Below are 6,000 nucleotides of genomic sequence, written 5' to 3' on the forward strand. Positions count from 1 at the left end.
TATAAACCTTTAGCCCAGCTAACCAAAAAGAGAGAGGACCCAAATATACAACATAATATATGAAAGATAAATAACAACACCACAGAGATTTAAAAAAAGAGAATTCTATGAACAGTTATATGTCCACACATTGAACAACCTAGAAGAAATGGACAAATTTCTAGAAATACACAGCCTGCCAATACTGAAGAAACAGACAAATTGGAGAGAAGACACAGATGATTTGAACAGACTTATCGCCAGAAGTGAAATAGAATCTGGAATTAAAGAAAAGAAAAAAACCGCCCTACAAACAAAAGTCCAGACCCAATGGCTTCAAAGGGGAATTTTACCAAACATATAAAGAACTTATACCTTTGCTTTTCAAACTATGTCAATATTTATTTTATGAGGCCACAATTGCCCTGATACCAAAACCAGACAAAAGCATTTCAAAAAAATAAAATCACAAGCCAGTATCTTTGATAAAAAATAGATGCAAAAATTCTCAGCAAAATATTAGCAAACTAAATCTAACAATACATAAAAAAGGATCATACACCATCATCTAATTAAGATGGATTAATTAAGATGGGAGTGGGGTGGACTGGGAATTGGGGGTTAATAAATGCTAACTATTGCCTTTGGAAAGAATAAGCAATGAGATCTTGCTGTATAGCACTGGAAACTATATCTAGTCACTTATGATGGAGCATGATAATGTGAGAAAAAAAACTGTATCCATATATGTGTGACTGGGTCACCTTGCTGTACAGTCGAAAATTGAAAGAACACTGTAAACCAGGTACAATGGAAAACATAAAAATTATTAAAATCTAAAAAAAATTGTACATCAACTATACTTCAATAAAAAAAGAAGAAAAAGATGGACTCATTCCAAGGTCAGAGGGGTTCAACATATGCTAATTAATGTAATACATAACTAAAGGAAAGACAAAAATCACATGATCATCTCAACAGACACAGAAAAAAACATTTTACAAAATTCAGCATCCATTCATGATTTTACAGAGTCATCAAAGTAGGTATAAAGGGAGTGCATCTTTTAATAATAAAGGCCATTTATGACAAAACCACAGCCAACATCATACTCAACAGTAAAAAGCTGAAAGCATTACCACTAAATTCAGGAACAAAACAACAATGCTCCTTTCGCTGCTTCTATTTAACATAGAATTGGAAGTCCCAGCCATAGTGATGAGGAAAGAGAAAGAAATATAAGGCATCCTAGTCAAAGGGAAAAGGTAAAGTGTCACTATTTATAAATGACATGATATTCTATATAGAGGACCCTAAGGCTCCATCCAAAACCTATGAGAGGAGTTCCTGCTGTGGCATAGTGGGTTAAAAATCCAGCTGCAAGGAGTTCCTGTTGTGGCTCAGGGTAACAAACCTGACTAGTATCCGTGAGGACGTGGATTCAATACCTGATGCTCAGTGGGTTAAGAATCTGGCATTGCTGTGAGCTATGGTGTAGGCCAAAGGTCTGGCATTCAGATGGTGTGACTCAGATCTGGTGTTGCTGTGGCTATGGCAATTCAACCCCTAGCCTTGGAACATCCACATGCTGCAGCTGCAGCCCTAAAAATACAAAAGAAAGAAAGGGAAGGGAAGGGAAGGGAAGGAAGAAGAAGGAAGGGAAGAAGGAAGGGAAAAGGAAGACTCCAACTGCAGTGGCTTGGGTTGCTGCAGAGATGTAGCTTCAATCCCTGGCCTGGCACAGAGGTTTAAAGGATCCAACATTGCTGCAGCTGAGATTCACTTCCTGCATGGGTAACTTCCATATACTATGGGTATGGCTATTAAAAAAAAAAAAAAACTACTAGAATAAGCAGATTCATCAAGATTGCAGAATGAAAGATTAGTATACACATCTATTTTATTTCTTCTCTCTCGCTCTTTTGGTTGCCCCATGGCATATGGAGTTCCCAGGCCAGGGATGAGATCCAAGTCACAGTCCAACCTAAGCCACAGCTGTGGCAACACCAGATCCTTAACCCACTGTGCTGGGCCGGGGATAAAACCTATGACCTAGTGCTCCCAAGATGCCACCAATCCATTGCACCTCAGCAGGGACTCCCTGTCGTATTTCTATACACCAAAAATGAAATGTCAGAAAATTTTTTAAAATCCCATTTAAAATTGCATTTAAACAAACAAACAAAAACTTAGGGTAGTTTCCATTGTGGCTCAGCAGGTTAAAAACCCGACTTGTATACATGAGGATGCAGGTTCGATGCCTGACCTCACCCAGTGGGTTAAGGATCTGATGCTGCCACAAGCTGTGGCACAGGTTGCGGATGCAGCTTGGATCCAGTGTTGCTGTGGCTGTGGCCAGCAACTGCAGCTCCAATTTGACCCCTAGCCTGGGAACTTCCATATGCCACAGGTTCAGCCGTTAAAAAACAAAAACAACCTAGAAGTAAACTTAACCAAGGAAATGAAAGCTCTATATTCTGAAACCATAAAACACTGACAAAGTAAATTGATGATTCAGAGTAATACAAAGATATCCCATGTTCTTGGACAGGAAGAATCTTTTTTTCTTTTTAGGGTCACACCTGCAGCATATGGAAGTTCCCAGGCCAGGGGTCAAATCAGAGCTGTAGCTGAGGCCTACACCACAGCCATGGCAACATGGGATCCAAGCCACATCGTCGACCTGTGCCTCAGCTTACAGAAATGCCAGATCCTTAACCCCCTCAGCCAAGCCAGGAATCAAACCCACATTCTCACAGAGACAACATCAAGTCCTTAACCTACGGAGCCACAACGGGAACTCCAGGCTAGAAGAATTATTAAAATGGCCATCCCACCCAAAGCAATCTACAGATTTAATACAATCCCATATTAAAATACCCAGGACATTTTTCTTAGAATTAGAACAGATAATCCTAAAAGTTGCATGGAACCACAAAAGACCCCAAACTAGCAAAGCAATCCTGAGAAATAACAAAGCTGAAGATACAAAATTCTCAGACTCAGACCTATACTACAGAGCTATGGTAATCAAAACAGCATGGTACTGGCACCAAAAAAAAAGATGCACAGACCAATGGAACAGAACAGAGAGCCCAGATATAAACCCACACACCTACAGTCAATCTACAACAAAGGAGGCAAGAATTATGGTAGAGAAAGGACAGTCTCTTCAAAAATGCTAAGTGCTAGGCAAACTAGAAAGCCACGTGTGAAACAATAATATCAGAACATTCCCTCATACCATATACAAAAATAAATGCAAAATGGTTTAAAGACCAAAACGTAAGGCCTGAAACCATCAAATGCCAAGAAGAGAACATGGGCAGAACACTCTGTCATAAATTGTAGCAATTTTCTTTTTTTTCTTTTTTTTTTTTTTTTTTTTTTTGGTCTTTTTAGGGCCACACTCATGGCATATGGAGGTTCCCAGGCTAGGGGTCAAATCAGAGCTGAAGCCGCCAGCCTACACCACAACCAACACAGGATCCAAGTCTCGTCTGCAACCTACACCACAGCTTATAACAACACCAGATCCTTAACCCACTGGGCAAGGGGCCAGGGATTGAACTTTTGTCCTCATGGATGCTAGTCAGATTCATTTCCTCTGAGCCACAATGGGAATTCCTGTAGCAATTTTCTTGTATTAGTCTCCTAAGGCAAAAGAAATAAAAGTAAAAGCAAGTCAGTAGGACCTAATTAAACATAAAAGCTTTGGCACAGCTAAGGAAACCACCAACAAAATGAAAGACAACCTATGGAATGGGACAATGGTTCCATGGACTGAAGGGGCGGAATGGTTAAATTGGTAAGGGGGTGAGTGGCTGAGGTGGTCGAATTGATAGAGATGTGTGAATAGATATAAGGAATTAATGGAAGACAGATGAATGAAATGGTTGATTGGAGGAAGGGTGGATAAATGGAGTAGCTTGAAACGGACGAGTGGATAGAAAGGCTGACCTGACGCAGGCTAGTGCAAGGGCTGATTGGCTGGCTGTCAGGGAAGATGGTTGAACACGTGAAGCATCGCGAAAAGCTGGTTGGTCATCTGATGCTCCAAAATCCTCAGTACCCAAACCTGAGGTTCCCAAAGGAGGCCCCTCTCCCCATAACCTCTCTTCTCGGCTCACCCAGAGCTTCGGATCACGCGCAGTTGATACGTATCAGCATGTACTTGATGGAAGCTCATCTCATGCTACCTAGACTGGCCAAGCAGAAGAGGGAGCCAGCCAAGGAAGCTCAGGGCTGGTAGGTGGTGAAGGCTTCTTCACGACCAAGGAGACGTCTGCCCTCAGATACAGGGAACTGGCCGTGGTTACCACTGGGGAGACGGAAGGGGAGGGGCAGTATAGGGGAAGGATGAAGAGGAACCAATCATCTCACACAAAATAAGCTGCCAGGATATGTTGACACGGGGAAGAGCCCATGTTTTATGGTAACTGTGGATGGGGTACGGCATTTAAAATTTGTAATCACTGTATTGCATACCTGTAATATATAAAATTGTTTATCAACATCAATAAGGAACTATCAAATCAAAAGTTAAAGGAGATGTCTGTCCCATCCACTGGGACCCCCTCAGGGGAGAACCCCCAATGCAGTGTCACGTGGGCCAGGATGTGGTCACCTGCCAGGGAACCAGAACTGGCTGTGTGGCTGCATCAACTCCAGTATTAATCCTCTGTGAGCACCAGGAGCTGCCCTGGGTCTGGAAGAAGAGAATGAGCTTGACAGATGTGTTGTTCCTGCTGCTCTAACACCACCCGTGAGCAGGAGGTCCCTGGTGGGGACTTGCAATTCCCCTGGGCCTGAGCCCGGACTCATAAGGGGACTTGCACTGAAGTTTGCTAAAGACCAGCCTGCTAGTTTCAGCTTTGTCATCGGCTTGCTGTGCATCTTAAGTGTCTTTGCCTCTCTGATCTTTAGTTTCCAATGAGGGGGTTCAGACCAGTCGGTCTCTAAGGGCCCCTACCTGTGAAAGCATTACAGGACATATGGAACTAGAAGTCCGGGTTTCTGGTTTGATGCCTGATCTTGACACCCACTAGCTGCAGGATCTTAAGCAAATAACTTTCTTTCTCTTGGCGCTGGGTCTTCTCTTATATCAAGTAGGAGCAATAATCCTGTTCTGGCCTATTTCACAGGGCTGATAAGGCACAAATGAGATATTGTATATGAGGCACCAGGCCTGTGAGAGGCAAACATTCCTCACACTCTTTCATGATAATTTTAGCAGCAGATCTCAGGTCAGATTCCTCAGGGCACAATGGTGCAGTGAGTGGGAATTGCCTAGGGGCCAGCTTTCTAGAACAGCGCTACCAATAGAACTTTGCATAAGGATAGACATTGTCTAAATCATTTTTGAAAGTATAGTTTGTTCACTTACAATGTTGTGTTTGTTCCAGGTATACAGCAAAGTGTCTCAGTTATACATATATATTATTATATTCTTTTCCATTATGGTTTATTACAGGATACTGCATATAGTTCCCTGTGCTATACAGTAGATCCTTATTGTTTGTTTATTAATTGGCTCGCCACATATGGAAGTTCCTAGGCCAAGGATCAAACCCACGCCACAGCAACAACCCAAGCCACTCAGTGACAATGCTGGATCCCTAACCCAGGGAAGCACAAGGGAACTCCACTTACTGTTTATTTTATATAAAGTAGTACGTTGGTCTTAATCCCAAACTCTTATTTTATCCCCCACCCCACCACCACTATCCCCTTTGGTAACCATAAATTTGTTTTCTATGTCTGTGAGTCTATTCGTTTTGTAAATAAGTTCATTTATATCTTTTTTTAGATCCTATATATAGGTGATATCATGTTATTTCTCTTTGACTTCACTTAGGATGATAATCTCTAAGTCCATCCATGTTGCTGCAAATGGCATTATTTTGTTCTTTCTTATGGCTGAGGAATATTCCATCATATATATCTACCACATCTTCTTTATCCATTCCTCTGTCGACATTTAAGTTGGCTCTATATCTTGGCTATTATAAATAGTGCTGC

Source organism: Sus scrofa, chromosome 16 (genome assembly GCF_000003025.6).
Source record: "Sus scrofa isolate TJ Tabasco breed Duroc chromosome 16, Sscrofa11.1, whole genome shotgun sequence".
Classification (NCBI taxonomy): domain Eukaryota; kingdom Metazoa; phylum Chordata; class Mammalia; order Artiodactyla; family Suidae; genus Sus; species Sus scrofa.